The following is a 21,193-nucleotide window of genomic DNA, read 5'->3' as shown; positions in this document are numbered from 1 at the left end:
AGCAGCAAAAGGCCATACAAGCCTATACATCCACCTATGACATAGGCAAAGGAGGGGGTATGCACCTGACTCAAGCGCAGTGGAGAATGATTTCCGTGTTGTGCAAGGTTCTCCAGCCCTTCGAACTTGCCACACGTGAAGTCAGTTCAGACACTGCCAGCTTGAGTCAGGTCATTCCCCTCATCAGGCTTTTGCAGAAGCAGCTGGAGAAAGTGAAGGAGGAGCTAAGATGGAGCGATTCCGCTCGGCATGTGGGACTTGTGGATGAAGCCCTTCATTCGCTTTGCCAGGATTCCAGGGTGGTCAATCTGTTGAAATCAGACCACTACGTTTTGGCCACCGTGCTCGATCCTAGGTTTAAAGCCTATGTGGTGTCTCTCTTTCCGGCCGACACAAGCCTGCAGAGGTGCAAAGACCTGCTGGTGAACACACTGTCAGCTGAAGCGGAACGTGACACGTCAACGGCTCCTTCTTCATTTTCTCCTGCAACTGGGGCTGCCAGGAAAAAACTTAGGTATCCTAAGCAACCCGCTGGCGGTGATGCAGGGCAGGCAGGACCAAGTTTGGACATCTGGTCCGGACTGAAGGACCTGGCAACAATTTCTGACATGTCTACTGTCACTGCATATGATACTGTCACCATTGACAGAATGGTGGAGGATTACATCGGTGACAGCATCCAAGTAGGCATGGCAGACAGTCCGTACCTGTACTGGCAGGAAAAAGAGGCAATTTGGAGGCCCCTGTACAAACTGGCTCTATTTTACCTGAGTTGCCCCCCCTCCAGTGTGTACTCCGAAAGAGTGTTTAGTGCAGCCGGGAACCTTGTCAGCGAAAGGCGTAGGAGGTTGCTTCCACAGAATGTGGAGAAGATGATGTTCATCAAAATGAATTATCAGCTCTTCCAGGGAGACCAGCCTCCAGAAGGTACAGAGGGACCTGTGGTGGTGGATTCAAGTGGGGACGAGTTAATACTTTGTGAGGATGAGGATGTACACACTGAAGAGGGTGAGGAATCGGTGGATGAGGAGGATGAGGATGACATCTTGCCTCCATAGAGCCAGTTTGTGCAGGGACACATTAATTGCCAGCTTGTTTTGTGGGGGCCCAAACGAACCAATCATTTCAGCCACAGTTGTGTGGCAGACCCTGGCGCTGAAATGATTGGTTTGTTAAAGTGTGCATGTCCTGTTTATACAACATAAGGGTGGGTGGGAGGGCCCAAGGACAATTCCATCTTGCACCTCTTTTTTTTCTTTGCATTATGTACAGTTTGGGGCCTAGTTTTTCAAACTGCCATCCTGTCTGCCACTGCAGTTTCACGCCTAGATGGGTCACGTGTTTGTGCCGCCCACTCGTGTCGCTTAGCATAGTCATCCAGCTACCTCGGTGCAACGTTTTGGACATAAAAACACTATTGTGAGGTGTGAGGTGTTCAGAATAGACTGGAAATGAGTGGAAATTAAGGTTATTGAGGTTAATAATAGCATAGGAGCAGAAAAACCTACAAATTCTGTGATTTTAGCTGTTTTTATGCTTTTTTTAAAAAAAATACAGATCCAAAACACAAAACCCAGAACCCAAAACACGGAAGGGTGGTTTTGGCAAAACCAATCCAGATCCAAAACACGAAGAAAGATCCAGATCCAAAACCAAAACACAAAACACGAAAAGTGGCCGGTGCACACCCCTAATTCAGACCCACTCGCGAGCGGCTGTCCGCTCGCAAGTGGGTCGATGGTCTGCACTGCGCATGGGCACGACGGAGGGAGCTCCGTCGTGCGCATGCGCGAGACGCGATGAGCGAAGGACTATCCTTTGCTCGGAGTGTCTCATCAAAGGGGGCGTGCTGTCGATGTTGACTGACAGCACGCCCCCTTTGGTGGGCGTGCCGGGGGCGTGCCTGCCAGACGGAGGCGTTCCCAAGGGAACGCCTGGAACCACCACTGCTTCAGAGGTACCTTACATACGCCTACCGTCTGAAGCCGGCCCCACTGACATCACTAGTGATGTCAGTGGGAGTGATTTTGGCTCTGATAGAGCCAAAATCACTCCTGGCCTTGCGGTTGAAAAACTCAACCGCAGGCTTTTGCTCACAGTTTCGATGGTCGTGATGGTCAAGACCATCGCGACCATCATCCTGCACGCTCGTATATGCTGTGGGTGGTGACCCACAGCTATACGAGCGTCCAGGAGGACGCTCTATATTAATGGAGGTGGGCCCTGATTCAGAGCGAGCGCTCTGGTCACAGCGTCCGGCTCTGAATCAGGGCCAATATCCATCACCTGAGATGGTGACAGTCAGTGGTAATTTTATGTGGCTCTGCAGCACCACATCATGTCACGAATGCCTTTAAAATCTGCACCTGTCATTTTATTTAGATATCTCAACCAACAAAGTGAAATCGTGTTTTACACTCAGCATATTACAGCAGTGAAGAACATCTGTATACCATTACCATATAGGTTTTTTTTCATCCTTCTACGCAAAATGTACATGCTGAACAGTTTGCACGCCAACCAATCAATCAATCTACTTATCATTTATCTAGCACCTTTTAGAAGATAATAGCTAGAATCTGATTGGTTGCTATGGGCAATTCTATAAACCCACACTATAGTAAATGTATACCCCCTAGTCTTGCATAGCTATGCAGTGCACGGTCCACACACAAGTTGTTGTTACTGCATTTAGGAGTAGATTTACTACTACTACACTTCCCAAAGTGTCTGTGTAACTGCCAGCCATGTTTTGAAACCCCCCAGAGAGATTTCTGAAAAGGGATAATTAAATCAGAAATCATTGAGAAGCTGGGAGGACAGTTATGGATGTAGGTCCTGATTCAGAGATGGATACAGCAGCGATGCTAACATACAGTATGAAAGAAAAAAGGAAGCCCAGCGCTGATATGTAAATGTAATGCTAATAATATCAATTAAACTGTCAAACCCAGCAGCAAAGAGGAAAAAATGTGCTTGTGGTTGCACATAAAATAACCTTATAAACAGGTATAACACAAATTTAGAAATAGACCTCTGCGCTTGTTAATATATATATAGAGAGAGGAGCGGCATGAAATGAAGCCTACACTTCACAAATTGGCTATAAACAGCTTTAGGACAACATTGGACCCACTTAAATACGTCTAACACCTACCTGCAGTATTTGGAAGACTTGAGACTTGTGAGAAGGACATTGGCTCTGATTCAGAGCCGCTCGCAAGCGCTGTGCGCTTGTAAGCGGCCCGATGTTTCAGCACTGTGCGTGCGCAAGCCCCGCCGAGCGACTGAAGTTCAGTCGCTATGCGACTCGCAACAAGACAGGACGGCTGTCAATGGTGAGTGACTGCTCGCCCCGTTTTGTGGGCGGGTGGAGGGGGGTGGCTGGACAAACGCAGGCGTTCCCTTAGGAACGCCTACCTTTGGTAGGGAGGTCTAACTGGCATCACTACTGATGTCATTAGTGGACTTCCTGCTCTATTAGAGCAGGAAGTCCACTCGGCCTTGCAGCAGCCTAGACCCTACGTCACAAGGTCGATGGTCGCGATTATCGCGATGGTCTCCTGGCCGCTCGCACAAGCTGTGGGTGGGCTGCCACAGCTTTGCAAGCGGCCTGAGGAAAAAAAAAAATAATAATACGCCCACATTTACAGCGAGCGGCCAGCGCTTGTGACCGGGTCTGAATCAGGCCCTATATCTCTCCTAGGGCTCTATTTATTAACATTATTTTTACTAAAATAAAGTGAAAAAGGGTGTTTTCACACCCTTTTCACATTATTTTAGTTTCACCTGTAGTTATTACAGGGCAATTGGAGTAGAATTAGTAAAATTCTACTCCAACCCCCAGTATCACTTACTTTTAGTAAGCAGATCGCATTTCCCATAATTGTAATGGGAAATGTGATCCGACCAGAGTTACTAAAAATAAATTGTAAAAAAATACCGGGGGAAGCCCTGTGATAATAACGCCACCTGGTGGTGGCGTTATCCAGGATCTCCCCCGGTTACCGGGCTCCCACTCTGCTCTAACGGGGAGAGCAGAGGCGGGAGCCGGTACCAGTAATCAGCTATGTGATCTAAACAGACTGCAAGCTGATTGCTGTAAAAAAAATAAAAAAAAAATGTTAACATTTTTTTTTACTTACCTGAATCCAGGGACCGGTGATCGGGCCTCCCGTGATGGCTCCTCTCCGGTCAGCTGGTCTCCCACAGTGCACTGCGGCCCGGTAATCAGGTGATCGGGCCCCAGTGCAGTATGGGAGATCACCTGATCGGGAAGCCCGGAGAAGATCACCGGATGCCAGGAGGATGCAGGTAAGTGTAATGAAGGGAGGGGGGGTCACGGGGGTCCGCGATCACGGGGGGCGGGGCTTAGCATCGGTGGGGGGTAGCAGCGACGGTGGGTCGGCACATGCGCGGGCTCTTAGTCGCGGTATTTTTTCCGAAAATACCGCGACTAGAGTGCGAATGGGATCCGCAGGGACAGAGCTTTATCACAAGCTCTGTCCCTGCAAGGGATTTATAGTAAATCCCTGTGATATTACCTGAATTCGCAATGCGAATTCACTCGGTAATATCACACTACAATCCGCATTCAATATGCGGATTGTAGCAAATAGAGGTGTGGAGGTTGTGACTCGCCCCCCTGCCACTCCGTCTCAGCTACATAGCCCCACCGTGGACTCTTTGCTAGGGACTCTGCAAGGAATCGGTAACATTCAAGTGCTGGTTATGGAGTTCTATGGCGCTTGTTACAATCTTTATTAAGTAAAAGTGTGACTGTGAGCTGTAACTTGGATACACTTGGATACTGCTTATTATCACAACTACTGCAGATGTAATCGCCCATCTGAGTTAGTTTGAGTTTACTTAGAATGGACAAGGGAACTGTTCAGCCGGGGTCAGGAAGTCTGTTTCGGAAGACGAAGACACTGGCCTCGGTACTCCCAGGAAATGAGGGCGACATGCCCCCGTTTCCGGGAACTCAGACCGGCTCCACCCACTCCCTGCCTCAAATGGCTCCGCACTGTCAATCAGGCTGCGACTTTGGAGAGCTGTGGGCCTAATTTACAAACGAACGCAGTTGCTTATGCACACGCAATCGGCCAATTGTTGCATACTGTGCATACATCGCAGTATGTGAACTAGCCACTGCGATCGGGAAAGCGATCAAAGAAGGATACGCAGACCCTGGCAGAGTGATTGACAGGAAGTGCCATTTGTAGGGGGTGACGGGGGTGGTGGTTGTGTGAACACAGGCGTGCCAGTGCGTTGGGTATGTCGTTGCATGGGCGTGCATAAATTATCCACTGCGATACCGTACGCAGTCTGAGGCCTCGAAGCGTGCGCTGACGTAAGCAATTCCTGAGTGAGGTCTGACCTTCTTTAACCGTGCGCATGGGTCCGATGTTACTCGATGTTACCGATTGTTTCGCTGTGTTGACAAAGTATATGGATGTGAGTAAGGGGAAGTGGGCGTCCTTATGTTAGGCTGCAATCGCAATGTGAATGCAAACATTTGCATATCACCGCTGATATTAGCAGCTGCGCTGTGTGCGTATAAACAGAATAGCGATTTTTGCTGAATCAGGCCCCCGGGAGTGATCTCGCAGTAGAAGACTGGTGAATGCGCAGTACAGATCCTGCGCATGGGCCGACCGTCTTCTAAAATTATAGACGTACCCAACCCACCTGGTTTGCGTACATCTCTGATTGAGGCACATAATAACAGCAGCTCCAATATGTACGATTATTTAGTCTAACAATGAACAAGTACAAATATAATACAGAGCACATAAAAAAAAAAAAAAATTATTCATTGGTAAAAAATTTTTGGAGACAGCGTCTTTTTCAGTCATCCCCAAAACGTCGCCTGTTGTAATCAAACAATTGGTGATAACCCTGTGCTGCATACAGTGTAATCCTCCTATGAAATAACACTTTGGCTGCAGCTGTGTTTTTGCCCAAGGTAAGCCGCCCTCTCTGCACCTGATTATGCAGCCAGCCGCCTGATACAATGGATGTGTGTGTACGTTGTCACTCACGTGTAGCCAGCATTGTGTCAGATGCCGCCAGGTGACTTTCAGGTAATGGGCAAATACAGTGACACTCCTCACCAGCCAGCTTTTGTGTTTATCTCGCAGATGCGTACGCGGCTGAGTACTCCTATATAGCAGCAAGAGCAGGTGCAGCGTTTTATAGACAAACCCGATGTAAAAACACAATAATGTAGGAGTCAGCTGGACAAGTCTTTCAAGTCTTGTTGACAAATTTACTTATGCATCAAATGTGACATACAGCTGGATGAGGTCTGAACAATATATAGAATTTTGTTAATTGTAACAATGGTCTTTAACACACATGATCTGGCTGTCTAGGGACAACACAAACTATTACACTTTTCACAGTCACCCAATTCTCGATGGAGGGCAAAGGGTAACCCCGACTTTACGACAAAGAAAGGTTTGTTTATAGGGGGGGCTTATAATTATTACCCACGTGGGACCCTGATCGCCGTGGGGCTAGGAGGTTAAAGGCCTGATTCACAATGCGGTGGCCATTTTGTATGCTTACAGCAATCAGAAACCCCATGTGAACATCCGCCTGTATTCTGAGTTTTAGGCATCTATGTGACCGCACTGTTCCCCAGCTCCCCACTTGTTGTGATATTCAGCAATATGTGACAAGCTCCGGAGATCCAGCTGACTCAAATTTGCTTGCAATTGCTGTAAGTTTTAAGGACCCCGCACACGGAGCGATATAGCGGCCGATCTGACGCTATATCGTTCCTAATGTGGGCATGATATCGTCCTCTGTGCGCTCCCGTAGGGGGTCGTCTGTCACTCCTCCAGATCTTTCTGCATGTTCAATTGATCTGGGGGATCGACGAACGATCCCATGCAGCGCTATGCGGGTGGGGGAGGGGGGTGCAGGCATATCGGGCGTTCGACCACCAGATCACTCCGCGTGTGGGGACTAGGGCCGGCTCTAGGGGTGTTCGACCAGTGCGGTTGAACAGGGACGCCACCCATAGAGGCCGTACCCCTTCCCAACATCCCGATTTTAGAAGTGGCCCGCAGGTGGTCAAATCGTGAGGTTGGGGACCCCCATCGCCGCAGCTGTGCAGCGGTGCCAGGCTCCGGAGTCTGAATGGATGCTGCACGCATGCGCGTGGCATCCATTCAGTACATGAAGGAGGCTGGGGGAAGCCCAGCTAGTGAGGCTCCCCCCCTCAGCCTGACATTGTTTGGAGGCGTGCCATGCGGGCACGCCTCCAAATAACGTCACGTAGGAGGTGTGGCTTATGGTAATCAGACCATTGCCCCATTGCAGATTGCAGAATTGCCACAATCGATTGAAAAAGGGAAAGATTTTTATACACAATCGATTGCAAATTGCACGATTGCTGCAATCAATCTCTGATGTATGGGGGCCATTAGCCATATATGTAAATGTGCAGTTGCATAATGCTACTGTCCAGATGGAACACAACACCCCAGAAAAAAACCCATTAAACCATGAGGGTGTTTTACGTCACTCACAGCACCTCTGTTATAAACTCACTAACGTGTATTATCGTGTTACCATATAATACCTTCTTAAATACAATGTAACTTATCTTCTAAAATAAAGACACAGACAACAGTGTTGGCGTTTAAATATTTTGTCAAATTTGTTTTTGACCAGTCATTACATTTTTAGACTATAAGTTAATACTAATAATGGTGATGGCACAAAAAGAACGCACAGAACAATAACAACCAAATGGCTCCATACAAACACACACACACACAAGCCAAGCATTGGTGATCAACTCTCCTTTACCTCCAACCACCGGTCCAGGTCGCCTTACTCCACTTCAATGAGAGCGCACCCACTAAGCCTAACTATTAACATAAACTAACTCCAAGTGTCGTTCTTTTCCGCAAACACAAACACCATCACAAACACCATCAGATATTCAACAAACAAAACATAAAAGAGGGAGGGAGGGTGGGAAAAACTGTAACAAAGAGGCAGATTTGCATACATCACTCCATTATATACTCTTAGACCACTCCCCATGAAATATTCATTGGCTGCATAAGACCAGCTACACTTAAAGGGGCAATATCCCAACACGTTATTAAGCTGGCAACACTCAAAACACTCGTGGTTTAATGTCCCTTAGGCTTCAATTGACAGCCTTCGGTCTTACGAAACCACAGCATTACCTCCCCTCTCCATTGCAGGCTGCTGCACCTCTGAGGCTCTGACATCTGTAAGACAGTCTCCTGGTGGGGGACGTGAATACCCCTCTAATTTTGGACAGTATGCCTGTGTTAACAGCAGTCGCAAGTTACATAATACACTGCAAGCTATAAAAAGAATCTTAATATTTACAATTTATCCTTGTTTTTCTTTCTTTTTTTTTTCCCCAGGTTGGTAATAATGATATGTCATCCTGTGCAGGATCATCATGTGACAACCATGGCAACCACAGTCACATGGCATGCAATGTATTGATCATAGAGGCTTTGGATCGCTCTTCTGACCTCTATCTGCTCTGTGTTCTGTAAGATCTTTCTCCTCCCTCTACTCCCTCTGCCAGCGCCTGACATAACGGGAGCTGTGCCCAGGTATATGTGTAGCAGATTGACTGTGAGCGGGATGCATCAAGTATTGCATTTGGGATGCGATGCTTACCGTGGGCTGGTCAGAATCCTGACAGTGGCATCCTGATGGATTTAGGTAAGCACTCTAACTCTTACCCTAACCCAACCTTCCCGTAGACTAATCCTAATCCTCCCCTCCCGCAGCCTAGCCCTAACCCTCGCCCTAGTGCCTAGCCCTCTCCTTAGCCCAACCCTCCAGCAGACTAATCCTAATCCTCCCCTCTCGTAGCCTAGCCCTAACCCTCCCCTAGTGCCTAGCCCTCTCCCTAGCCCAACCCTCCCGCAGACTAATCCTAATCCTCCCCTCTCGTAGTCTAGCCCTAACCTTCCCCCTAGTGTCTAGCCCTCTCCCTAGCCCAACCCTCCAGCAGACTAATTCTAATCCTCCCCTCTCGTAGCCTAACCCTAACCCTCCCCCTAGTGCCTAGCCCTCACCCTAACCCTCCCCCTAACCCAACCCTCCCGCAGACTAATCCCTAACTTTTAAGGATAGTGCATCCTACCCTGTGTCTATATTTAGCAGTCGTACAAAATGTCTGACTGTGTGATTTCTTCCATGTCCTTCTTCCCTTTTTGCCATCACATGACATGCTGAGACTGGTGACCCTGCAGCAGCCATACTGGTTTTCCATCCAGAAATAGAGTACAATGAAAAGTACATAGCTAGGAACCAGGGCCGGCCCCAGGTCTACTAGCACCCTGTGCAAGAAATTTTGGAGCAACCCCCAAAGCAACCAGGGCCATCATTAATACTTTCATTATTATTTTGAATATTATTATTTTAAAAACAATGTACCCAAAGGGTAAAAAAATACACAAACATTGTCCTCCATGGAGAAAAAAAACACACATTGTCGCCCATGGATAAAAAAAACACACACACACATAAGCCTTTACAGGAAAAAAATATATACACTGTAGGCCCCCATAGGAAAAAAAAAACACACACATTGGCCCCAACAGGAAAAAAAAAAGGACAAAAAAAACCACACACACCTTGTCCCCCATGGAAAAAAAAACCACACATAGACCCCCACAATGAAAAAAACCCCCACATATATTGGCCTCCACAAGAAAAAAACAAACACATTGTCCCCCAAAGAAAAAAATAAATAAAAACATTGCCCACCACAGGTAAAGAATAATACAAGAGAAAAAATTGTGGGTATCCTTAGTGAAAGGCGCAAAATATAGCAGCCTAAAAAGTGATTCAAACATGTGAAATCTCGCCAAATTTCAACATAAATGTGCAAACAAAAAAATTATGTGACTCAAAAAACAAGGCGCTTCAAAATCTATATAATAAAACACGTGAAAAAATAGAAAAAATTACATTCCTTAAGGATGGATGATATTCGTGATGATGGTCCGAATTTTCTTTTCCTCTTTGTCCTCCAATGAAAAATGTGATATCATACAGACATGAAAGAAAAAATATACATATGTGTAGTACAGTTTTTTATATCCAGAAATATATAGAAAACAATTCCTTGTAGTGAAAAAAGTTCATGCAAAAGGGTGCAGGCGTACCCCAACTCACACTCAACGGTGCAATATCATATATCAAAAGGTATCTTTATAGCTTTAACTTCCATATTTAGAGAGAATATGTCGCTTCTGTTCAATATAAGAGTGCAGAATTCAAACAAATCAAGGTATCTTTATATGAGTTCCATAGGTAATAAGCGTACCCCACTCACGGTGAATATAGGAGACATCAGGCATATAAAGGTTTCTTTATCAGTGATCCTTGCAGATTAACTCCTACATGTCAAAATATTTTCTCCACAAGGTGTTATAGATTACTCCCGAAAAAAATTATTCATATCCATGTAAGTATAAAAGTCCAATATTTATTACAAAAAATCACTCAGAAAAGTGATTATATATGATGCAAGTATAATGGCCAAATATACATATAAATAAAAAAAAACACACAAAAATGGACAAAAGGTCCCACAGATAAAAAAATTAAAAATGGATGCAAATCTGATATATCAGGATAAAAAAGGCTGTTCACACTCGTGGTACTGTCAACGCGTTTCGGAGAAGCTCATGCTTTGAACCCGGATAAAACACTTGTATCCGATATCGCCATCAGTCTAGCTGCATATTGATTTCTTTATTTGACAGATATTGAGGATAAAAGCAATGTATATATAGTAGGGGTGTGCACCGGCCACTTTTCGTGTTTTGTGTTTTGGTTTTGGATCTGGATCTTTCTTCGTGTTTTGGATCTGGATTGGTTTTGCCAAAACCACCCTTCCGTGTTTTGGGTTCTGGGTTTTGTGTTTTTGATCTGTATTTTTTTTTAAAAAAGCATAAAAACAGCTAAAATCACAGAATTTGTGGGTTTTTCTGTTCCTATGCTATTATTAACCTCAATAACCTTAATTTCCACTCATTTCCAGTCTATTCTGAACACCTCACACCTCACAATAGTGTTTTTATGTTCAAAAGGTTGCACCGAGGTTGCTAAGCGACACGAGTGGGCGGCAAAAACACGTGGCCCATCTAGGAGTGACACTGCAGTGGCAGACAGGATGGCAGTTTGAAAAACTAGGCACCAAACAGTACATAATGCAAAGAAAAAAAAGAGGTGCAAGATGGAATTGTCCTTGGGCCCTCCCACCCACCCTTATGTTGTATAAACAGGACATGCACACTTTAACAAACCAATCATTTCAGCGCCAGGGTCTGCCACACGACTGTGGCTGAAATGATTGGTTAGTTTGGGCCCCCACAAAACAAGCTGGCAATTAATCTGTCCCTGCACAAACTGGCTCTACGGAGGCAAGATGTCGTCCTCATCCTCCTCATCCATCGATTCCTCACCCTCTTCAGTGTTGTGTACATCCTCATCCTCACATATTAATTCGTCCCCGCTGGAATCCATCACCACAGGTCCCTCTGTATGTTCTGGAGGCTGGTCTCCCTAGAAGAGTTGATAATTCATTTTTATGAACATCATCTTCTCCACATTTTATGGAAGCAACCACCTACGTCTTTCGCTGACTATGGTTCCCGGCTGCACTAAACACTTTCGGAGTACACACTGGAGGGGGGGCAACTCAGGTAAAATAGAGCCAGTTTGTACACGGGCCTCCAAATTGCCTCTTTTTCCTGCCAGTACAGGTACGGACTGTCTGACATGCCTACTTGGATGCTGTCACCGATGTAATCCTCCACCATTCTGTCAATGGTGACAGTATATGCAGTGACAGTAGACATGTCAGAAATTGTTGCCAGGACCTTAAGTCCGGACCAGATGTCCAAACTTGGTCCTGCCTGCCCTGCATCACCGCCAGCGGGTTGCTTAGGATACCTAAGTTTTTTCCTGGCAGCCCCAGTTGCGGGAGAAAATGAAGAAGGAGCTGTTGACGTGTCACGTTCCGCTTCAGCTGACAGTGTTTTCACCAGCAGGTCTTTGCACCTCTGCAGGCTTGTGTCGGCCGGAAAGAGAGACACTACATAGGCTTTAAACCTAGGATTGAGCACGGTGGCCAAAATGTAGTGGTTTGATTTCAACAGATTGACCACCCTGGAATCCTGGCAAAGTGAATGAAGGGCTTCATCCACAAGTCCCACATGCTGAGCGGAATCGCTCCATCTTAGCTCCTCCTTCACTGTCTCCAGCTGCTTCTGCAAAAGCCTGATGAGGGGAATGACCTGACTCAAGCTGGCAGTGTCTGAACTGACTTCACGTGTGGCAAGTTCAAAGGGCTGGAGAACCTTGCACAACACAGAAATCATTCTCCACTGCGCTTGAGTCAGGTGCATACCCCCTCCTTTCCCTATGTCATAGGTGGATGTATAGGCTTGAATGGCCTTTTGCTGCTCCTCCATCCTCTGAAGCATATAGAGGGTTGAGTTCCACCGCGTCACAACCTCTTGCTTCAGGTGATGGCAGGTCAGGTTCAAGAGTGTTTGCTGGCATTCCAGTCTTCGGCACGCAGTCGCTGAATGGCGAAAGTGGGCAGAAATTTTTCGGGCCACCCAAAGTGTCTCCTGCATGCACTGTCGCTTTTCAGAAAATTCTGCACCACCAAGTTTATTGTGTGAGCAAAACATGGGACGTGTTGGAATTTGCCCAGATGTAATGCCCGCACAATATTGGTGGCGTTGTAAGATATCACAAATCCCCAGGAGAGTCTAAGTGGGGTAAGCCACTGGGCGATGATTTCCCTCAGTTTCTCTAAGAGGTTGTCGGCGGTGTGCCTCTTACTGAAACCGGTGATACACAGCGTAGCCTGCCTTGGAACGAGCTGGCGTTTCTGAGATGCTGCTACTGGTGACGCTGCTGTTGTTGCTGCGTAAGGTGATACATCTACCCAGTGGGCTGTCACAGTCATATAGTCCTTAGTCTGCCCTGTTCCACTTGTCCACATGTCCGTGGTTATGTAGACATTGGGTACAACCACATTTTTCAGGACACTGAGGACACTTTTTCTGACGTTTCTACACAGTCTCAGTATCGCCTGCCTAGTGAAGTGGAATCTAGATGGGACTTGGAACCGGGGACACACTACCTCCATCAATTGTCTAAATCCCACTGCACTAATGGCGGATACCGGACGCACGTCTAACACCAACATAGAAGTCAAGGCCCCAGTTATACGTTTTGCTTCAGGATGACTGCTGTCGTACTTCATCCTCCTCGCTAAGGACTGTTGGAGGGTCAATTGTTTAGTAAAAGTAGTGGTGTTCCTACTTCCTCTCTGGGATGATGAGCGACTCCCAGCAGCAACAGCAGCAGCGGCAGCAGTAGGCGTAGCAATACAGGATCCTCCGGAGAAATCCCGGATAGGAGAGTCAGTTATGCCAGTGACATGGCCTGCAGGACTACTTCCAATCCTGACTAAGGAGGAAATTGACGAGGAGGGAGTTGACGGTGTGGTTTGCAGGCGCTTGGATACAACAGGACAACGGGATTTAGGTGTCCCTGGACTGCTTACGGTCTTAGCCAAAGTTTCTGAACTTGACAGTAACTTTTTATGAACGCGCTGCAGGTGCCATATAAGGGAGGATGTTCCTAGGTGGTTAACGTCCCTACCCCTACTTATTTCACCTTTACATATGGTACATATGGCAAGACAGTTGTTGTCCGGATTTGGATAGAAATATTGCCAGACCAAAGAGGTGGAATGTTTGGTCTTCTGCCCAGGCATGACCGTGATGGGCTTTTTCATCCCACAGACAAGAACTGTCTCCCCCGGTGCCTGATTTAAACAAACTACATCACCATCAGAATCCTCCTCGCCAACTTCCTCCAAAGGGCCAGCTACACCAGTATCCTCATCCTGTTGTACTTCAACAGTGACATCTTCAATTTGCATATCAGCAAGTGGACTGTGGGTGCTCCTTTCAGCACTTGCAGAGGGCATGCAAATGGTGGAAAGAGCCACATCTTCCCGTCCAGTGCTGGGAAGGTCAGGCATCGCAACCGCCACCACACTTGGACTCTCCTTGGGGATTTGTGATATCTTCTTAGAACGCACAGCTTAACCCGTTTGATTTTTTTAGCGGGAGGAGGGCTTCCATCGTCATGTAAAGCTGAACCACTAGTCATGAACATAGGGAAAGACCTTAGCCGTTCCTTGCCACTCCGTGTCGTAAATGGCATATTGGCAAGTTTTCGTTTCTCCTCAGATGATTTAAATGTTTTTTTTAAGGTAATTTTCCTGAACTTTGTCATTTGGGATTGTATGTGCCCTCTACTATGACATTGGACATTGGCCTTGGCAGACGACGTTGATGGCATGTTAACGTCTATGTCATGACTAGTGGCAGCAGCTTCAGCACTAGGAGGCAGTGGTTCTTGATCTTTCCCTATTTTATTTTTATCGGAGAAAGTTTGGTCCTCCATTTATGTTATATTGATATATACGTGCGGCTAAGATGCACACAAACAGAAAATAATTTTTTATTTTTCTTGAAGACTAGTGCACTTTGTGGGTTACACTACCCTTTAAGAAATGAGCCAGTCGGCTCTTTACTTATGGGACACAGGTGCACGCTTGATGCTGCTCCTTTGTTGATGCACGTGCAGCTACACAATTCACAAAGACAGAAAAAATTTTTTTTTTATTTTTTGTGGAGCGCACTTTGAGGGTGACACCACCCTTTAACACACAGATACACGCCTGGCGCTACTGCTTTGAGGATGCACGTACAGTGCACACAATTCACAAACACAGAAAACATTTTTTTATTTTGTTTGGAGTGCACTTTGGGAGTTACACCACCCTTTAACAGATGAGCCAGCTGGCCCTTTACTTATGACACAGGCGCACGCTTGGCGCTGCTCCTTTGTTGATGCACGTGCAGCCACAGTGCACACAATTCACAAACACAGAAAATATTTTTTTATTTTGTTTGGAGTTCACTTTGGTGTTTACACCACCCTTTAACAGATGAGCGAGCCGGCCCTTTACTTATGACACAGGCGCACGCTTGGCGCTACTTTGTTGATGCACGTGCGGCCACAGTGCACACAATTCACAAACACAAAAAATAATTTTTTATTTTGTTTGGAGTGCACTTTGGGGGTTACAGCACCTTTTAACGGTCAAGCCAGCCAGCCCTTCACTTATGACACAGGCGCACGCTTGGTGCTACTTTGTTGATGCACGTGCGGCTACTGCGCACACAATTCACAAACACAAAAAATATTTTTTTATTTTGTTTGGAGTGCACTTTGGGGGTTACAGCACCCTTTAACGGTCAAGCCAGCCGGCCCTTCACTTATGACACAGGCGCACGCTTGGTGCTACTTTGTTAATGCACGTGCGATTACTGCACACACAATTCACAAACACAAAAAAATATATTTTTTTATTTTTTTTGGAGTGCACTTTGGGGGTTACAGCACCCTTTAATGGACAAGCCAGCCAGCCAGCCCTTTATTAATGGGACACAGGCGCATGCTTGGTGCTGCTCCTTTGTTGATGCACGTGCAGCCACAGTGCACACAATTCACAAACACAGAAAATAATTTTTTATTTTGTTTGGAGTGCACTTTGGGGGTTAACCACCCTTTAACAGACGAGCCAGTCGGCCCTTTACTTATGACACAGGCGCACGCTTGGCTCTACTTTGTTGATGCATGTGCGGCCACAGTGCACACAATTCACAAACACAGAAAATATTTTTTTATTTTGTTTGGAGTGCACTTTGGGGGTTACAGCTCCCTTTAATGGGGAAGCAATCGGGAAGCCGAATGCCTAAATACCGGCAGCCGGCTTCCCGACTGTCATATCCCGGCAAGGGTGAAATGCTGGGCGTCTTGATGTAGACGCCCGCATTTCCCCGACGCCGGGAGACCAGCGCTCGGCATCCCGATCGTAGTGATGCCGGGCGCCGCGAGCGGACAGCTGCGGGGGGGGGAGGGTTAGGGTTAGGGCTCCCAGGGGGGACTTAGGGTTAGGCACCCCCCGGGAGGGTTAAGGTTAGGCTAGGGGGAGGGAGGGTTAGGGTTAGGCACCCCCGGGGGGGACTCAGGGTTAGGCACCCCCCGGGGAACTTAGTTTTAGGCAGCGGGGAAGGGGGTGGTTAGGGTTAGGCACTTAGAGGGGGGATTAGGGTTAGGCACTTGGGGGGGAAATTAGGGTTAGGCACCCATACGGATGGGGTTAAGGGTGTTAGGTTAGGTTAGTACATACTTACCTATCCACGATCGGGATTTCCAGCGCTGTCAGGCTTCCGCTGCTTCTAACTCTGCTCTTGTCGGGCTGCCGCTGACGGGAATCATACCCATTCCCTTTAACGGACAAGCCAGCTGGCCCTTTACTTATGGGACACAGGCGCATGCTTGGCGCTACTCCTTTATTGATGCACGTGCAGCCACAGTGCACACAATTCACAAACACAGAAAATAATTTTTTATTTTGTTTGGAGTGCACTTTGGGGGTTACAGCACCCTTTAATGGTCAAGCCAGCCGGCCCTTTACGTATGACACAGGCGCACGCTTGGCACTACTTTGTTGATAACCGTGCGGCCACAGTGCACACAATTCACAAACACAGAAATAAAATATATATTATTTGGAGTACACTTTGGGGGTTACAGCACCCTTTAACGGACGATCCAGCCGGCCCTTTACTTATGACACAGGTGCACGCTTGGCGCTACTTTGTTGATGCACGTGCGGCTACTGCGCACACAATTCACAAACACAGAAAAAATATATATTTTTTTGTACTTGGGGGGAGCACCCCTGATGGACAGAGCACCCTCTGGACAACACTACAGCACCCCTTTAGGACTGGGACACTGCACAAGACTTTGGAGTGGACACAGCCCCTATGGAGAACTGACTGCACAACACACTCCAGCCAGTCCCTATGGACTTTGGAGGAGTGGACACAGCCCCTATGGACAACAGCAGCACAGCACAACACAGCCAGCCCCTATGGACTTTGGAGGCGTGGACACAGCCCCTATGGACAACAGCAGCACAGCACAACACAGCCAGCCCCTATGGACTTTGGAGGAGTGGACACAGCCCCTATGGACAACAGCAGCACAGCACAACACAGCCAGCCCCTATGGACTTTGGAGGAGTGGACACAGCCCCTATGGACAACAGCAGCACAGCGCAGCACAGCACAGCGCAACACAGCACAGCACAACACTACACTGCACTACACTACACAGCCCAGCCAGCCCTAACTCCCACTCTCCCTCTTCACTGTCCTCAGCCAAGTGAGAAAATGGTGCCGACGCGGGTACCTTATATAGAATCCAAAACCCGCGAGACTCGGAAGGCGGGATGATGACGTTTTGCCTCGATTTCAGATCCGAGTCAGGCGGGAAAAGTCGAGCCTGACTCGGATCGGCCTCGGATCGAGGGGGTTCGGATTTCAGAAATCCAAACCCGCTCAACCCCTAATGTATAGTCCCAGCCGTCGGCTCAGAGTGCTTCACGTGGAGTTATCGAGCCGAATGGAGTAAATATTGATGGATAGAGATTAGAACCGTTGAAACGTAGCTAAATAAGACATTTTGTGACTGAAGCGATGTTTATGTGATTATCAATTCTTTATGAATCAATGACATCCCTGAGGCGCCAAACTCTAGTGACAGTCATGAGATAGGTAGAACCGATATCCATAGTTACTCCTCAGTGATCTAATTGTTTCCTGATAGGACCCGTCCTTATGGGCATGTGTTCAGATGGCAAAACATTGGTGCCCAGCTCCGAAAAATATTCATGTTGCAGGTCATTCAAAATGGGCCAAAGGTTGTTTATTAGTTTTATTTGTATATTTATATAAAACCAGTTCAGTTTCTCCAGCTTTGCAGGTGAAAAAAACCTCCCAGAGCCGATTGTACTTCACAGGACCCAGCTGCTCTCCTATTACAGCAGTAGACTCTGGCACGGAAGGCGGCCTAGCCGGAGACGGCATACGAGCTGCCACCTCTCTTAAATCGGCCCTGAACCCATTGGCGAATTTCATCCTTTTTTCCCCCCTGTCCTATCAAAAACCTACAGCGGCATCCAACTGCAAAGATGGATGAAAAGGTCGGCGCCCCATGGAAAATTATAAAACGAACACTCTTTGGATGAATTGGGCTAAAAGTAAAAAAAGAGAATAAATAAATATTTTTATATCTTGCGCTAATAAACATCCAGGTGGGCTTGAACTTTATTGACATGGCCTGGGGCAATCCCCTTTTAAGGTTAGGCTTCTAGGGGATTTACTGTGTATAGGCTGCAGGGGGGGGCAGTCAGGCTTAGGCTGTGGGGTTAGGGTACTTACCTAGTTGGGATGGGATTGTGACTGTCTGGATGCCAATGTCGAAATTTTGACCACCGGCATCCCGTACCCGGCCGCTTTCTAGATTACTAAACTGCCTAAAAAAAAGTGTTCATCACATCGATTCGCACAGATCTACTTTACTAAAACTAAGGGCTCTATTCATCAACACTAAAATAACGTTTTTAAGGAGATTTTCTTTAATTAACGTTATTTTAGTATTCATGAACACACTTAGCACAGGAACTACCACTGATATCTCCTTGCTAAGTCCCCCTGCGTTAATTTCCACACTCCCCGTATATTAGTACATTAGTACATTAGTATGGGGATATGGAAATTAGGCTATTCATCAAATTCCGAAAATTACGTATTTTCGGAATTTGATGGTGTTACCATATGCCACTGTGAGGTGGCGTATAGTAGGTAACACTTACCTGCTTTTAGCTGGGCATGTCCCCCGGCGTCTCCCTCCATCGCTCTGGAGTTTCCTCTGGCTCCGTCTGCTATACTGTCATGTGTTCTACCAGCAGAGAACAATAAAGATTAGAAAAAAAAAAAATTTTTTTTCTTTCTAAACTAGTACTGAGTTCTGCTGGGGAGATCACATGACAGCACAGCAGACAGAGCCGGAGGCTGCTGCGCGAGCAGGTAAGTCGGGGACGGGGGGGAGGTGAGCGGAGGGGGGAGAGGGGGGAGGTGAGCGGAGGGGGGAGGGGGGGCAGGTGGGGGGAGGGGGCACACAAAATTACCGCAGCTGTAGGTAGTGCTGGGTTAACGAATGTAACAGCGCATGCCCAGCACTGATTACAGTTGCGGTAAGTTAGTGTAGGCAGGGAAAAATATCCATTTCCCGAAAAGCTGTCATCGCAAAAATGACAGCTTTTCGGAATAGTTATAGGGAGGAGGAATGATGAATTCCTCCAGTAATTAGGTAGAACTCCATGCCAGTTCTAAACCTAATTACCTCCAGGGAAAGTTTAGGTATGATGAATAGGCCCCTATGTTTTAAAGAAAATGCGTTCTCAGTTAGAGAGCTACGCTTCTGTAGAATGGGATCATCAACTATTACACAGCAAAAGTGTTCTGTATTACTTTACCCGAATCGCCGACTTCTCAGAGCATAAAACTTTTCATAATCTATTATATTGACTTCTTCTACGGGGGTTAAGAGTTTGAGATATTAGTCCAATTAGTTAAGAGAATCAAGTCTTGGTTTCCGTCTTCTAAAGCTAACAAATCCTATCTAAATTAAAACTTATTGTTGATAAAAGGAATTACAGCATATATTGGGCCCACCGGTTAATAGGCTTTTAAAATCCACCGGGATTAACCGCCCTCCATCAATCCGCACATTTTGTAGATAGCAATTTGCTCACTCGGCCAGTGTGCACGGATTAGAGAGAGTGAAAGTGGAATGTATTTTAGCGAAGGCTCCACTTCATCATCATTTCCCATTATACCAGCATATAGCTTTGTAATTCATTTTCGTAACTTGAAGAGTGTATTAAAAATTGTAATCTCTTCCTGGGCGCTATCTTAATTGAGTGTAAAGTTTGAAATTGGTTTTAAATTTTAAATCAGGTTTTGATTTTCGAATCATTCAAACTTCCAGCTCCTGGCGCTCGCTTGCTCCCCTGTTCTCAAGCCATCTAATTTCTGCAGGGGAACGGAAATGACCCCAGGGGGGTTAGTGTCTGACTTTTCCCTCCACTGACACACAGCAATCCACTCACCATCATATTGGATGTATTTTACAGTTATTGCTACTCACAATTTTCCGATTGGCTTGACAGCTCCAATTGTTTTAAGGTTAGTGAAGAATAAGGGGGTAAATTTATTAAGATGGGATTTATATTTGAGGGGTCTATTTACTAAGGAGTGTTAGGAGACAGAGTGGAAAGTGATAAGGTGCCAGCCAATCAGCTCCCAACTGTCATTTTTCAAACACAGCCTGTGAGATGACAGTTGGGAGCTGATTGGCTGGCACCTTATCACTTATCACTCTGTCTCCTAACACTGCTTAGTAAATAGACCCCCTTAAGTGATGTTGCCCATAGCAACCAATCAGATTTTACTTCTCATTTATCTAGCACCTTATAGAAGATAATACCTGGAATCTGATTGGTTGCTATGGGCAACATCACTTCTTAATAGAACGCCCATCTTAGTAAATTTGCCCCTAAGAGTAAGACAGCCTGTGATCGGGGGAGAGGCAAAGTTTTGTATATCTCTTAAACTAATTTTTGCAAATTTTTTTGCTAAAGGAATTATTAGGCAGCCTGGGGCTGTCGTCTGGCCCCCGGTCGTACGGCGTGGGAAGCAGGGGCGTATCTATAATGGGTACAGGGTGTGCGGGGAACCCCGGGGTCCAGGGGGGCCCCGCATCGCACACCCTGCACTCATAATTATACTTACCTCTCCGGAGTCCCACGTCGGCACGGGGGTCCGGCGCTGTAATACGACTGGAAAATGGCCGCGGTGGCCATTTTCCTGTCGTATGCGCAGTACAGGGAAAATGGCCGCCGCAGGTGATCTGTGCATACACTATAGACTCTGGGCATACTGTAGTGCCCAGAGACTATAACTCCGGCGCTGGCCGCGCACAGCTCATTGCGCTGCCGGCCGCCGGGCGGAGAGGAGGGGGCCGGTGTCAGAGACTGCACATGGGCCCCCTCCTCTCTAGAAACGCCCTGGTGGGAAGGTGCCAATTGGCCTCACTTTGTATCCTGAGGGGGCTCAGCTCTTACTGTGCAAATGCTGCGCCTCCCTGGTCTCTG

The sequence above is a fragment of the Taudactylus pleione genome, unplaced genomic scaffold (assembly GCF_031769625.1).
Source record: "Taudactylus pleione unplaced genomic scaffold, aTauple2 ptg000465l, whole genome shotgun sequence".
Lineage (NCBI taxonomy): Eukaryota > Metazoa > Chordata > Amphibia > Anura > Myobatrachidae > Taudactylus > Taudactylus pleione.
Note: the sequence above shows the minus strand (reverse complement) of the source record.